The 16,001-nt window shown below is 47.0% G+C and overlaps 2 long non-coding RNA genes across 7 annotated transcripts in view; one reads left to right on the top strand and one right to left on the bottom strand.

Moving 5' to 3' along the window:
- The window catches only part of LOC122193800, an 11,199-nt gene extending 2,522 nt beyond the window's left edge, over positions 1-8,677 (bottom strand). For 4 of the 6 annotated variants that reach the window (XR_006182978.1, XR_006182981.1, XR_006182983.1 and 1 more), the window contains exons 1-7: positions 8,545-8,677; positions 7,447-7,560; positions 6,540-6,578; positions 4,579-4,731; positions 1,946-2,540; positions 663-740; positions 527-577 (exon numbers count right to left, since the gene is read on the bottom strand). This is a non-coding gene — a long non-coding RNA (uncharacterized LOC122193800). The remainder of the gene's footprint in view (positions 1-526; positions 578-662; positions 741-1,945; positions 2,541-4,578; positions 4,732-6,539; positions 6,579-7,446; positions 7,561-8,544) is intronic. The other 2 variants (XR_006182980.1, XR_006182979.1) reach the window with 2 other exon arrangements.
- Positions 8,676-11,914, top strand: LOC122193802. Its single transcript, XR_006182984.1, has 2 exons — positions 8,676-8,930; positions 11,427-11,914. It is a non-coding gene; the product is annotated as an uncharacterized LOC122193802 (long non-coding RNA).
- Positions 11,915-16,001: the final 4,087 nt, after the last annotated feature.

Below are 16,001 nucleotides of genomic sequence, written 5' to 3'. Positions count from 1 at the left end.
TTAACAGCACGCCGTCTGGGAAAGCACACTCTAACCAGGTTTGTGAAGAGCCTCCCAAATCCTCACAGTCTTACTGCTCTGGGAAGCACAAGGTTCTCTTCTCAAAAACATCTCTTATCAGTGCATCCAGCGAGCACGCACATCCGATGTTGTGACAGAGAACATGGGCAGAGACCAGCAGGTTGGAAGGTTGTCACCTTCGGGCCGGATCAATACTACAGATATCCGGCAAGCCCTTCTGTAGCAGAAACACGATTGCTAAAGCTGAGTAATGTCCAATGGGTGAGTATGAGTAAGGTGAGGCTCAGCACAGTGCTGAGGGATCCGATACTGACATGCCATTGCAATTCAGTGCACAGGATGAAAAGGCAGTAAGGTGGGCCCGAAGATGGAGCTGCTTTGTCACGCTAAAAGGCTACAGTGTTTGAGACCTCCAAAACAATCTGCATCACCAGACTAATCAGCACTTTATGAACGCACTCCAAAGACCCCAAAGTTCCTCTCAGAAGAGACGAGTACAACTTACCTTACATTACTTCCACATACAGGATTCTACTTCTGACTTTATAATTCCATACTATAAAACAAAAGAAGACTTCTTTCTTGCAATACCGATTCTTAACAGCAGTTTTACAATTGAGTATGAGAACTAATCCACTTACCTCTACAGGATGGAGTTGCTCAAGAATACCACAGCGTGCAGATTCAGAGTGCCACACCTGAGGAGTTTTCAGGAAATACTGCAATGAAACACAACATTAAATAAAAAATAACCCAACACAGCCACATAATCTAAACTGACCTTAAAAACTATCAGTGTCTAACTACTGTTATTTTAGAGTTGTGGATCTCTTTAGCAGCCACCAATTTACTCAGCCAGCCGTTATAAACCTTAGTTTTTCATAATTGCACACAGGCTGATCCAAAAGTAATGCCTCCTGTTTTATAAAGCTGGCCCACAACATCACAGGTGGACGCTGGTGGGATGACAGCAGAGGTTGAACCTTCCTGCCAGCATTCAGTTACATTTTGCAGCCATGCGGCAGACGGCAGCAGAGGGCCAGAATGACAGCACAGCACCTGACATGGAAGTGCTCATGGAGCACAGGGTGTCCCTGAACTCCTCCACACTGAAAAAATCGCACCCACTGACATCCATCAATGCCTGCAGAATATTTATGAAGCCCAACACGTGGATGTGAGCACAGTGAGGCTTCAGCAGTGGCAACAGCAATGCAAGGCGAGCCACCCAGACAGCCAAACGGATTTATTTTAATTATTATTTCTTTTTAAACAAGCACAGCACGTAGGCTCAACACTGGAGGGAAAGGAAAAGAAAAAAAAAAAAAAAAAAAAGAAAAGGATAGTTAATGGTGGTGACCATGTTGAAAAAACAGAGTTTTGTTGAGAGAGCTGAGAATTCACTTTATGTATCTCTTGTCATTTCTGTGGAAATAAATAGGAGGCATTCCTTTCAGAGCAATCTACGTACCTCAATGAGCCACCATCCTAATAATGCAGTAATACTAATAATAGGAACAGAAAAAAACAGACTCTCAGAATATCTGTTGTGGGGATGGAACAACAAAACCAACACTGCAGTCAGCTGCAGTTATTCCCTGGGAAGGAACTGATGCCAGCAGAAAGGTCACGACCACTTCCGACACTCAAACCATAGCAGCATGTCAGAGCACGCAGCCTTGGAATAAACCCCAAGGATAAACCAAATAGACTGGGAGGTACCAACCTTACAAATTCATTGTACCACTGTGTCGTATGGTAAGAAGAAAAGCAGGATGTTTGAGACTTTGTCAGGCACAGAACCTCCAGCACTGGAGGCGAGCAGTTCTGAATTCTCGGTATCTGGTCGTAATTTGCGTGCATGCACAAGAAGCAGTGCAACTCAATTTACAAGAGCAACCAAATGCATTCAAGGCATACTTACAAAAGACTCTGAGGTAGAAAGCTGCTCGCTGAGGCGAAGATCAGAAATGAGGCAGGGGAAGCCTGACAGATTGAGAGCGATTAAGTGTCTGAATAAAGAAAGGAACAGAAAGAAGAGACATTGCTGGAATCTATCAGATGCCAATCTTCATTTGAAAAACATCCTGTACATGTAGAAGCAACACAGGATCAACCCACAACTATTTATCCCACTATCTCAGTGATGATTGCTATTATACAAACTCTGTGTATTTTTAATACTGCTGTTAGAAAAAACCCACAAATTCCTCCTCCAGCATGTAAGCAAATTCAAGTTCATTTATGAGTTTAGGTAGAAAAAAAGACTTCTGGTCTCGGTAACACAGCTACAAAAGCACTGTACAGGATACTCACAGATACGGCATAAACCAAAGCTGGCTCTTTGTAACAGCACATTTCCTTTGTCTATTCCCCTTCTGTTGATGTACATTACCACAGCTTTGATGACAGTAAGGTTTCCTGGGCCATCTGTCAGAGCTGCAGAGCTTCCACCTCCTTTAAGCATCCGTCCACTCACAAGTACAACCAGCCTGGCTGAATAAACTACGCTGCGTGTGCTGAGATGAAATGGAACAGAGATCAGAAGAAAATAATTGCATCTTAGTAAAAATATCTGTGATTTCTAGTCCGAGCAAATTAATGTCACATACAAAAATTATTTCCAACGTAAAGTAACCATATTTCCAAAACAAATTCTACCCATAGAAGATTACAGAACTATACTAAAGCACATCTTAAAACATCAGTTCTGTGGCAGACAGAGTAAAGAGACCAGCAAGAGAAAGCACAGAAGGGCTTCTCCCTAAGGAATAATTGACTACAGGAGCTGTAGAGCTGTTTGCTGAGGTTTTTTAGTGTGAGTGAGCAGAAAAGAGGAAAGTAGGAACGTGACCTCAGGACAGTCTGAAGTAACATGGAAACGGGAAGAGCTGCCCAGGTGCTCTGAGCTGTTCAGACGACATGACAGCCATTTTCTTGAATGCTGTTACATATGCAGAGACAAGCAGAAGAATGAAAATCAAGGCATTTGCCTTCATCTTAATGGCACTGTATAAGCCACCTCTCTGCAGGACTACAGCACAGACAGTGCAAGACTACTAAGAACTGCACAGTAATTGCCAAGCCACATTTTCAGAAGCCAGCGTGGCAAAGTACTTCCCTTTTCCCATCCACAAAGAAATGCTGGCTTAGACACCAATCTCCGGTGGGATAAGAATACGGAGGTACTTCATGCTATTTTCTCAAACTGAAAGGTATCAAGTGTCTACTTAAGGACAAAATAAAACCAGCAAAAAAGAACATGGAAAGCACACTAACCTCGGCAGTTACTTCAGATCAAAGTACTCAAACAGCAATAACTGTAGCAGGCAGTAGCTTATTTCTGCACGTGCCTAGCAGTCAACTTTGCTTGCTCTTAGATCTTTCTGCTTCCTATTGAATTAAGCCTTCTTTTTCTTTAAGTTATTCACCACACTTTCCACAGGACTGCTTTCATGCTTTACAAAAAAATAGCACAGCTGGAGAAAAAAAGACTCAGTAAAGCTCTCTGACAATACAGGGATGCAAACTTCCTGCCTGTTACCCAAACAGGCGCAGCGCCCACCCTGAGGCTCTTGTGCTGGCAATGCACACACTGAGCACAGGGGAATCCTTCACAGCAATCAGCTGCTGAGTTACACACAGCCATTCTGGGAGAACCGGTTTGCTGCCTTTGTTGTTCACATGCATAGCACTACACCAAGTTAGCACAACCATCTACACCTCATTTTCTCCACCACACAGTGGGGAAACAAACAGCTTTCTGGCTAAAAATAAAAATACCCTGCAACGCAAAGAGAATGTTCCCAGATAAAACAAGGGAAAACAATCCAACAAGCAACCTCCCTCCTTCCCCTCAGCCCACCATCCTCCCCCCCACAGAACAGACAGAACAAACCCACAGGAAAGGAAAAGACACCACATGCACTTCCTGAGCCAATTCCCAGTGTTGAGAACTTAATAAAGAAAAAACAATACATTCTCTGCCTGCATCACCACAAAAAGCTGCACATCGAATGAAACGAGCAACTGAGGGTTACAGCCTCCAGCTGCACCTCCTAACCAAAGCAGCTGGGAGAAAAAGTAAAAGTCTGTTTGCTAGTCTGTTTTTTAGACTGGAGCCTCAGAAAGTTGTAGAGATACCCCAGATAACGAAACCCTCACACCCATTCTTTGTAACTGCAGACGCACTACCTGAGAGAGACCCTAAGAAACATACAGCTAGATTAACTTCATTATGTTCTTTTCCTCCTGTGTTTTTCATGCTAATTCTTAAGAACATCCCCTTTTTGAATAGATCTTCAGAATCTGAACCATACCTGAACTCAGCTGCGTAGGCCAAGGTGAAAAAGTAACTCAAAAATGCCCTACAACTTGCACAACATTTTCCTCACAGCAGTTAAGAACGCTGACACCTCAGCATTCCTGAGTTCAGACTGACAGAGGAGAGAGCTGCAGTTTCTCTCGTCCTGATGCAGCAGATGATGTGCTGTGCAGTACCTTAGGCAGTCCTTACACATGCAGCTTTAAAAGCTGTCAGCAGTGCACAACACTTACGAGCTCATGTTTCTGTTCACGTGGGTTTGCTTTAGGATCCGAGCCCAGCATCCTGCACTGCTCCATCGCTGAAGGCACTGCAAGCTCCACAGCCTGCGGTTCTGCTGAATTACTCAGACGTTTGGCGCTGGTTTTGTCCCAGGACACAGAGTCCTACCCAAGATATTAAGAAGAGCACTTATCACAAAAAGAAAACTCAAGGCCTAGAAGTACAAACAGCTGCAGTAATTCCTCTCCTCCAAACTGAAAGTGAAAAGCACACTTGCTTTGGAATACCAGTAGAACAGAGAAGCTTGCATTACAGAGCAATCTCTAATGAAGACTGCTGATAATACAAAGGTAATGAGCACATCGTACACACTTCTATCCACAAGTCAGTAATCAGATGTAGTCTACCTCTGCAAAACACGGCCACTGTGTGACAAAACCCAGCACGAGAAGAACAAGTCAACTGGCTGCATGCTTCCCAAACACTGCACTGCCATCACAATTAAATGGGAACTGAGAATCCAGACATTAGTGTAACAAAAAGGTAATCAGAGCCTCAGTGAGCTTCTGGATCGCACCAGTTTCTCTGAAAACAGAGTGGTGAGAGTGAGTAATACAAGTCCGTATGTAAAACGTGTCTATGTAATTAAAGTATGTAATGCACGTTTCCTAATGCACTATAAACTCACTGAGGTCCAAGTCCTGCCTATTGTAGGCAAATCAGGAATAAAACAACCATAGAAAAATTAGTTATGCAACACCAGCATTATAATTGCTATTTCTCAGAAAGCCTCTTGCAGGTGATCAAAGCTCAATGCCTAAGGAAGTTTCTTTATAAAATTCCTGCTTACCTGTCCTGCTATACACTCTGACCATAGATCAGTTTAATAGACTACAAGTGCATCACACACCTTACACATAAATGAGGATAAAGTGTTTCAGAGCAGAGCACTCCCACTTTCCAGGAGCAGGCAGAATGTTCTCTGTGCCAGCCTCGTGAAGTTACAGAGGGTTTTTCCCTCCTAACGTCACGTCACATTTAACTGCTGTACATCACTTTCTGTATTATTCTGCTAAAACTGATCACTGAATGAAATAGCTGCAGATGCTGCCACGGACAAATGACACAACTGACCTTGTACAGCATACAAAAACTAAAAGAACTTTTCTAATAGCTGCTGACTGACTGATTTTAAGCAGAAGGGACACAATTTCCGCAAAGTTATAAGTGGAGAGGAAAAAAAGAATTAGCGGTTTTCTTCACGCTCAGCTTAACCCTTGCTTTCTTTTGAGAAGAAATGCATTTCCTTCTTAGCCTCAAAACAGCAGCAAGGACAGGAATAATGAATATAGCAGAACTTATATCAAGATTCCACTTCAGCATAACAGAACTCGAGAAGTGAGCTTCCAAACAGGGGTGTGCAGGGAAGGAAACAGTGACAGCACAGTGTTACCCGATGTGAAATACTGTCTCTTTCCAATTCATGTTCTAAGTGAGGTATTGACTTTTGCACAGTTAAAACACAGAGCTCTTACTTTATGGAAAAAGTAAATCAGACCATGTAATGAATGCCTGGAGCTGTACATCAATAATTAAAGGGCATCGTATCCACTGGAACTTCACTTGAGAATCCAGAAGGAATTCTGATCTCTGACTTACAAAATTAACTGTTTTCCAGCCAGTAAGAAGATGAATTCGTACAGTTCAACTGCAGCTTCCTTTAAAATACCCTCCTTAGCATACACTGACTTATGAAGTTCAAAATAAAAGCTTCAGATAAAAAAAAAAGTCTAAGGATCCCGTGTTCCTGTTAGTGCTTCATGCCTGCAGCTACCATGAGAGGTCAGGGAGCGAAGCAGTCCCAGGATGAAGGTCTCTTCTCTAGAGAAAAATCAGACAAGCAAAGCACACGTGCTAACAACTTCAGAACTTCAGAAGCACATTTCACTTTTAAGAAGGAAAACAGACATACCTTCATCCATTTGCTATGAAATGCCCCTTCATTCCATATCTATAAAGCAAAAAGTAAACAAAGGTCAGTATCTGTTGATATACAAAGTAGTAGCGCATGCACATACATAAATATTTCAACCATCGTTACTGAACTTTTTCATCAGCCCTTCAGGGAAATAATCTGTATGAAAATTCAAGGCAGGTGCTTATTTCTCTCATCCTCTGGCCCGCAGCCTGCAGCCTCACTGAAAGAGCAGCCGTGCTGCGAGAGCTCTCTACAACGCTTGGCCTCGTCACAGTTATATGCTATTAACATCATCTCTGCAGCTTGGCAGGCAATGCTTTTCTCCTTGATTTCACTTCAAGACGAGGCCATGCAGAATGTCAGTAACAGCACGAAAACAAGACGTTACTTAAATACTTCACATGCAGAACTTATATCCTACTGTAAAAGCACAGCAAGGCAAAAACTCGTGTTGGATGCACAGCTCCCACCCGCCCCCTCCAAGGTCCATTTCTCAAGCATCAGGCCTTACCAGAGTGCAAGACTGACGCTGACTGAAACAGTCAGCAGCAGGAAGGGAAACACTCCAGAAGAGATGGACATTGCACGTACCTTCCCACACACACAGTGAAAATTCAGAAATGCAGCCTCATGATAAATCATTTATATTCATGACTGTGATCAGGTCTAAGCATTAAGGTCATTTGACTCGAGAGGATTATTGGGAAGCCACTGCCTAGGATGTTATGCTACTGCAGAAAAGCAAAAACAGGCTGAGAGAAGCATCAATGCAAGCATACCAAGTCCTAGAGCTTCCCTGTCTTGTCTGGTGCCACATGAAAACATCGGTCCCTCAGAGTAATTAAGGGTCAGACATGTTCGTTAGAACAAAGAGCATATAAACCACAAGGCTTGGATTTACCAGCCAGTCCAATTTTGAGGATCTTCTCTTTAGCTTCTCTCATCAGCCACCGCTTACAGCCTCAGAAGTCGCTCTCATCATTTCCATAGCACATCTCAGAGAACTAAGTGCCATCTAGAAAGGAAACAGACATTATAAAGATGTTATAAAATTCTCTGCATTGCTCACTGCCACACTATGCAGGCAGGCACAGCGCTCCAGCATGGCTCACACATCCTTTCCTCTGTACTTCAAACCAAAACAAGTAGTGAAGGGAAGAAGCAAGGCTGCCATTCTTCATTCTCAGCATGTTAACTCAGCATAAACATCTGGGGACTTTTCCTTTTCTGGGGGGGGGAAGCGCTCTGTCTCTTGCTTTTTTAAAAAGGGACTATGCTTTGTGTTTTCGCAGCAGAATGTGATTAGCTGTTGGGCATTTTCTATTCCTAGATACAATAATGCTAAAACCTGTATTTATGACTACCTTCGTCTCAGCAACCACTGAGAAATTCACAGCGTTAGGATCATGAGAAAAATAATCACCATTAAAAGCACAATTAGCAGATAATGGCCGCATGGTGGCGCATGGGGGGGAAGAGAGTACGGGGGGGGAAAAAAAGCAGCGCGAATTGAAATCCTCAGCTCCTCGGTTCCTTCTCAAGACATTGCTCACAGCGATCATAGACGCATTTCTACATCAAAAGGGAGGGGCGGAAGAGAGCGCCGTCTTCGGAACGCGAGTGTAAATTTCCTTCACGAGTCTGCAGACACCAACCGCGATGTCTTTCGTGCAGCCTCAGCACAGCCACAGAGCACACGCGGCACAGCTCAGCGAAGGGAGCGCGGAGGACGCGTTGCTGCAGCATCACCGCCACGAGAACCCGCACAGCCCCCAGCTGCCCGGCAGCTCCAACCCCCCCCCCCCGGAGGACGCGTAACGGGGCGCCGAAATTCGGCCAGGGAAAGGAAAGAGAAATCAGGCTGAGGACAAGAACTGCGGAACAGAACGCCGCTCGGAGGACGCTCGCTCTCCCCTCCCCCGGCTCTCGCTCCCCCCACCTCCTTCCCCCACAGCTCTCCCTCCCCGCCCGCCCGCCCGCGCCCACCGGCCCCGCTCACCCCGCTGCCGCCGATCCCGGCCCTCCGGCACCGTCCCGTACGTAAGCCGCGCCGTCCCCGGGAGGCCCCGGACCGCACGGGAGCCGATCGCACGGCACGGCCAGGAGGAGAAACCCAGCGCGCCGCCCGGCACCGCTCCGCACTCGCCTTCCGCCACGTGACCGCGCGACCGGGCCGTCATCCGGGCAAGGTGGCCGCGGGGTGAAGCTGGCAGCCGCCATTTTGAGAAAGGGCACGGCAAGTTCAGAGCGGCGGGGGGGCGCTGAGGAGCGGGTGAAGTCGTCGAGGAGCCATGTTGGGTGTGGGAACGCTGCCGGGCGGAAACGGCGTGTTTGTACCGCGGCTGGACGGAGCTTCTATTCTAAACTCTTCCAATTCGGTAATTGGTACGTGCTTCATTTAGGTCTGTTGCGCACGCGCAGGGAAGTCGTGAGTCCTTGAAATTAAGAGTCACTTGGGTGCAATTTTACTTCAGATCCTCTCAGGATCTTCTGAGCCTGTTTGAGCCTCGAAGGGCAGCACAGTCCAGCCATGAGTATTCCTTTACTAGGAGAGCTGCCACGTTTCAGTGGGAAGGTCACCGCTGCCCTCTGCAGCTGAGAGCCCAGCCCTTTGTATCTGGGCCGTGGCGTTGTTGTTTAGTAAATCATGCCCTAGTGAAGGTTTGGATGAATGTACAGCAATCTGTGTGATGTCAGGCCTGCCGATGTCTCTTCAGGCGCTTCCTCGGGCAGGCCATGGCTGTTCTCTGGTTTGCTCTCGTGCAGGATGTTCTTGCAGTGTGTGTGACAAAATATACATATATACACCTCTATACAGAGTGTGCGTGCCTGGGAAGGTTCGTCTAGAGGATCAGTGATGTAAACTATCAGAGATCTTCCCCAGGTGAAGTAGAAGGACTCCCAAAAAGAACTATGATAGTGGAGATCATGAAATAAATAAATAAATAAAATTATCCAATTCTAATGCAGAAACAACATTTAATTCCCACAATGCTCAACTAAGCACCTTTAGTAACTGTTCTTTTTTACCTCAAATTCCAATTTTCCTTTAAACTTTATTTCAGTTTACAGTTCTTCTAGTAACTCATGCCCTAGTCAAAGTTTGGATGAATTTGGCATGTACAACAATCTGTGTACGCCTACCTGCTTTCCTATATGAGATTGTAAACGTCTAACAAAGCAAACCCCCTCACTTTTGCCAGTGGTTTCCCTTCTGGTTACAGCCTCATCACTTACTGCAGTAAGAACATCGCATTTTGCTTTTGGGGGAGGGGGGGCGGAGAGGGGGGATGCATTCTCTTGCCGGCGCTGATCTGCTTTGGCTGGAGCAGATCACAGACTTGAATATTTTAACCCAGTGCTCTTCTTTAAACTTTGTGCTGATTTAGGTCTTCCTTGTTTTGTTTTTCACAATTCCACTATTCGTACCCTCAGTTCCGCTTCCATGTACCATTCCTAATTCCATTTCCATGCAGCACTAACATTTACACTTCCAGTACAAAAAAGACAGGGATCTCTTGGAAAGAGTCCAGCGGAGGGCCACAAAGATGGTGAGGGGCCTGGAGCATCTCTCCTATGAGGAAAGGCTGAGTGAACTGGGTCTGTTCAGCCTTGAGAAAAGAAGACTGAGAGGGGACCTGATCCAGGTCTATAAATATCTAAGGTGTGGGGGGCAGAATGGTAAGACCAGGCTCTTTTCAGTGGTGAGTGGAGACAGGACAAGGGGAAACGGACACAAGCTGCAGCAGAGGAAGTTCTGCACAAATGTGTGCAAGAACTTCTTTAGGTGAGGTGATGGAGCACTGGAACAGGCTGCCCAGGGAGGTCATGGAGTCTCCTTCTCTGGAGATGTTCAAGACCTGCCTGGATGCCAACCTGTGCGACCTGCTGTAGGGAACCTGCTTTGGCAGGGGGGTTGGACTCGATGATCTCTGGAGGTCCCTTCCAACCCCTACAATTCTGTGATTCTGTGATGTTCTTTCAGTGCTCACAAGACAAGAGGGAGGGAATATACTGAAAGAAAGGTGAAACAGACCATAGCTAGCAAAAGGAGGTGAGTGTCAGGCATGTTTAGAAAGGACAATTCCAAGGCACTCAGAACCAGAAAGCAAGTGAGGAAGGGCAGGCTAAGACACTCTCACTGTGATCTGATCACAGCAGCAGAGCAGTGGAGGGAAGTAGTTAAATGACCAATAGGGAAGTCAAGCCTGCCCTCCAAAGGCATCATGGCCCAGACAACTCCTGCCTTCAGTTCACTGCTTCAGCAGAGTTTTCTGAAGGGAAAATAACGACAACTGAGGCAAAACCAGTACACATATAGAAAGAACACTTTAGGCTGACTTCATCTCCCTGCACAGGGGTCTCCAAACACTGCAGTCACAGACGTCAATCTGTCTGTGATCCCACTGCAGTGATGCTGTCATATCCAGTGGGACTGAAACTAAATGGTAGGGCTATCCTCTCCTCGTTAAAGATGTGGTGCTCTGACTCATCCATGCGTGCTTGTGGTTGTTACCCACTTTTTCTCATGTATATTTGTTGAGATGAAAGGTGAAAGAAGAGATGGAAGGTGCTCAGTGAATGCTTCCTGTGTACCCAGATGAAATCTTATAGTGTACTTTTATTCATTTAATTACATTCAGTATTCCAAGGCACAGATGAACTTAAAGTAATTTTTTTTTCATTAAAACAATGAACTGCAATCTATATAGCATGATGTAAAGACAAACTGCCACAACAGTTAATTTTCTGGGAGGTTTAATTATTCCACTGCTCTCATCAGGTTTATTCAAGACAAGCTGAAATGGTAGTTAGCAAAGGCAAAGCTAGCGGTCACTGCTGAGTGCCAAGAGATCATTTCTTTTCTTTTCTTGTTTCCAGAAAGCAAGAAAAATAACAAGATGCACAAACCCTCTATTACAATTAAATACTCATAGCAAAGAACAATGGGAAACTTCCATTGACGTTTGGAGTTTGGAGAAAAACAGAGCGCTGGACGGGAGGGAAACCGTCCTGCTGCGGGTGTGGAGGCACGACTGCTGGCGGGAGGGAGGAGTGCAGCTACCTTCCCCCATCAGCAGCGCCGTTCTGGCGTCCCAGGGAGCGGAGCAGAGCAAGCCAGGGTTCTGCGGCTGGCAAAGGGAGCCGTGCAGATGTGCCGCGGCGCTTCCACGCGCGTAAGAAGCCTCTCCTCTTTGTATCAGCAGGAGGAGCCCCGGAAAGCCCTCGGCCGGGTCAGATTGGAGGCGAGGAGCAACTGAGGAAACGCAGAACGCACCTGCGTGTGCCGAGTGAAAATTCACAGCAATTCGTAAAAGACAACAGAGATTTTCAGTAGTAATAATGAGAATAAAAGGTTGATGACTTTCTGCCCGCGCTGAGGGCGCTTACTGGAGCGGCGCGTTGGGGCCGGGCGAGGGAGGAGCTGTGGGGTCGACTGGGGCGAGATGCGCGGAGTCGTGTGATGTCATCACCCTGCGCCGCAAAGAAGGAGGCGGCCGTGCGGAAGTGGTGCGGGGCAGCGCGCTGCTCCAACGCTGCATGGCAGCTCCGGGCTCCGAGCGCCGCCTCAGCTTCAGCTTCTACAAGTCGGTGTTCGGGGGGGGGGCACAGGGGCGGGGGCCGCTCTGCGTTGGCCCCGTGGGGCTTCTGTGGTGTTCAGGGCCTCTGCTCGGTATGGGGAGGTGCGCTGTGTGTTCTCCCTCAATCCAGGATACATCGCTGCCTCGTTCCCCTCCACGGTTCGGCCATAAACTCCCCCAGTCCCTCTTTCTGACCCCCAGGGTCACACTCTACCCCGAGCCTCCCCAACTCCAGTTTTCCCCCATTCCTTTTCGGCACACCCTCACCCCTCCCCCCCAGTTCTCCATTTTTACCCCCAGGGTCCCTTCCCCACCCTCACCTCATCCCTCTCCTCCTTATTCCCCCATTCTGATCCTCTCCCCCCCTCCCAATACTCCCCTCAGTTCCTCTTGCCTCAGGTCAGATGTCCACAACATACACATCTCCCTGTGAGGTAGCTCACTAATGCTCACATGTGGAGACTAAGGATAGGAAGGAGCTGTTCAGATGCAAATATCTGGTGAAATGTAGGCTGTTACTCCCAGAGCCTGGAAGGACATTTGTTGCATTGCCTCCTACGGTACTGACCTAAAACCAGGCCAGGACCAAATGACTGCACGCAGACACCAATATGATGAACAGCAAATGGCGTTTATTACACGTGAACTCTAGCTTATATAACCTACGTGCTTCGTCTACGCCCCTAAGGGCACGTGCTACACATCAATCATAGAGCAGGGAGAGGGCCTATCGCGTCACATCCCGTGGGGGGGTCTCGCAGTTGCTGACAACAGACATTCCTTTGTCCAACAACACCTGCACTGACAATAGATACCCACATCTGGGACAGCTGAAGCTGTCCCTGCTGTGCATAATGAGGGCAGCCTATAAAGGAATTTAGCCAAACAAATGGAGTCGTGTGCCACAGGAGCATGACTAAGCTTATTTCTTTCCCTTCTGCTTCAACACCTGTGTTTTCTAGATCTTCCTTGACTGCAGTGGCTGTTGTGTCATGGGCATTCCAGTGTGTCCTCAGCTGTTATCAGCAAGCCTGTCCCAGCTTTTGTGTCTTCTTGCAGGACTTCATTGGATACAGCTAGTGATAGATGGAGATAAAACGAGGGATTCCTTTGCAAACTGTGTCCTTAAGTGTCCAGAAGTGAATGAGCCTATGACTCACGTGCAGTACACCATGGAAAAGATTCTCTCATTTTGGTCACTTGAGCTATTATAGAATAACATCATTAACTGTTGCGTGGTCTTCATCAGGCTGCTTACCAACTGCTTGATCAAGGAGAGCAGGCAGAAGCCTTTTGTCAGCAATCTAAGCTGTCTGCAGATCAATGAGCAGCTGCCCATGGGAGCTGCAATTGCCCTGGCATTCTCTGGCTGAGCAGAACAACAGGCCACTGATTTCAGCCAACTTCTTCACACAGCTGCTGGGGGAAACACAGGTGATGCTCAGCTGGGTCTCACACTGGCCGACAGGGAGCTGGTCAGGGCTGTGATAGTCAGGGTCAGCTTTGGCTGCTTTCACCTGACATGGACCTGATACTTGCAGAGGAGTGTGAAGGCTCCAGCTGATAGAGTTTCCTTACAAGTGAAAGAGTAGACAGGGACGGTGCGGACCTACTGTTGTGTTAATAAGCACAGGAGCAGAGAGGGCTGATGTACCTCATGGTTTCTGTGCCACTGTCTTCACCAGCAACGCTTCCCTGGCTTTTATGCCTGAAGGCAGGATTCCAGAGCACAACTACCAAATGGTGGGAGAACTCCTGGACAGCAGCCCTGCCAAGAAGCTCTTGGGCTTCCCTGGGAGACAAAAAGCTTTACCTGTGTCAGCAGTGTGTGCTGGTAGCCCAGAAAGCCAACAGTATTCTGGACTGCAACAAAAGAGCGGTGGGCAGCAGGGCAAGGGAGGCGATGGTCCTTCTCCACTCTGCCTTCATGAGGAACCATCTAAAGTATTGTGAATCCTCTTGTGGGGTCCTGGCCCATCTCGTGGCTTGGAAAATCATGGTGATCTTACTTCTGTCTCGTCAGCTGATGGCAGGTCACAGGAACGCTGGCGGGTTGGGTAGTGGGTGGTTGCTGAGATAATGGATCTCTGCTGAATGAGGCATCTGGAGGTGGGGCCTTGGGGCTGGACCAGGTTTTCATTTCTTTATGTACTGCTGTGTTGCTGCAGCTGCCCTTCTGTACTGCCGTTACTTTTTTTGTTCGTGAATATTAAAACGTGTTATCTCTGTGTTGGTTGTCATCCTGCTCTCTTTTCTGTGTTTTGCAGGCTAGCTCATGTTGGAAGTTGGTGGTGTCACTGCATGAATGAAGGTCAGTTCAGGAGTAGCTGCTGATGGAAGGAATGAAGTCCACGTTAATGAACTGAAGCATCTCCTGGTAAGGTGTCAGAGCCAGCAGTAGCGATGTCTGTCGTGAAAAGCAGAGGGCTGGCTCATGCAGGTGCTTGCTGATTGATGTGTGAGAGCATCTGCCTTCTCCAACTGAACAATAAGAAAGCTGGATATGCTGAATCATAACAGCTTATGCAGAAGTTGTGAATATGCTCTGAAATGTTTCCTTTAGTGATAAACTGTATTTTGGCACTGTGATGGTCCTGTCTCTGATCTGGAGCACTGCAGCTCTTGCAAGCCTTGTGTGCCTGTTTCCATGAACCTTCCTTTCTTTCACTCTTCAGAATAAATACAGGGTGCTTTTGGGGGAATCATGCAGGAGGCTGTCAGAAAGCCGGCTGTGATTTTTCTCACATGAAGGGACGCAATGGGAATGGAAGTAATTGACACCAAGCAGAAGTGAGCTGCTTATGTCGTGAAAGATATAATCTTGATTATTGATTATGAGCAGTTGTAGTGCGATAGGGGACGTGAAGTAACTGTTTGTGTGGGAGTTCAGGGAAGAGCCATGAGAAGTGAAATGGCAGTTTGTGTTTTGGCTGTCAAAATGGTGGAGCTTTACTGGAGTGAAAGGTGTGAGCTTTCTGTAGGCAGGCCCCAGGTTTATTTCTGTAAGCAGGCCCCCTCTCAGAGATTGGTCTTTGCTTGCTGCTTGCTGTACCTACCTGCCTGCTCCCTGTGCTTGCTGCATCTGATACCAGTGGTTGTGGCCAGGCTCCCCAGGGCTGTGGGCCTGGTCGCGAGCTGCTGCAGCTTAAAGACCATCTGCATTTGGGTTGTCCTTCCTGGAGCATCAGGTTGGTTGGTTGATGGTCCTTGTGGATGCCTTACAACTTGGGACATTATGTGATTCTATGATCTTGATGGTTTGCCTGGAAAATACCAGGTGATTTTTTTCCCTCGTTTTTTCCTGGCATTTAAACTTGTAGTTTCACTTCTAAAGTGAGAATGGAGTTGGATGAGGGGAGGGTAAGTTGCTTCTTTATTTTCTGTTCTCCCAGGTGGGTCTGTGTATTTTGTGCCCAAGTTGTGGTAGCTCTGTAACTGGGAATATTCCTAATGGTCATAAAAAGACTCTGCTGCCAGCACAGAATTTGGCCACAGGACTGCCTGCTGGATTAAGTTCTGTAGATTGATTATCTGCTATTTGAGATGGTCTGTTCTGTTTATTTTTTCGAAGACATCAGGTTTTGAGGTCACTGAGATGTACGGATTAATCAATCACTTGCAGCTTGTTTGAGCTTGAAGCAGTTGAATCGTCCCACACAGCACTGTTAAATAAAACCTTATAATCGCTTTGGAATCGTAATTCTGCACTGTGCCCCTGGTGTGAATGTCTGTGCTGCAGGTGGCATCCGTCCTGTCCTTCCACTGTGCTTCTCATTGGCAGCAGGTATCACCCTCAGCTTTCTACCTCACACAGCAGTTTCTGTCTGAGCAGAGATTTGGTCACTTTCCAGTTTCTCTGTGGCACCCCCTGTGC

The sequence above is a fragment of the Lagopus leucura genome, unplaced genomic scaffold (genome assembly GCF_019238085.1).
Source record: "Lagopus leucura isolate 7727_CA_CO unplaced genomic scaffold, USGS_WTPT01 34063-0_obj-0_obj, whole genome shotgun sequence".
Classification (NCBI taxonomy): domain Eukaryota; kingdom Metazoa; phylum Chordata; class Aves; order Galliformes; family Phasianidae; genus Lagopus; species Lagopus leucura.
Note: the sequence above shows the minus strand (reverse complement) of the source record. Positions and strands in the feature narration are given on the sequence as shown.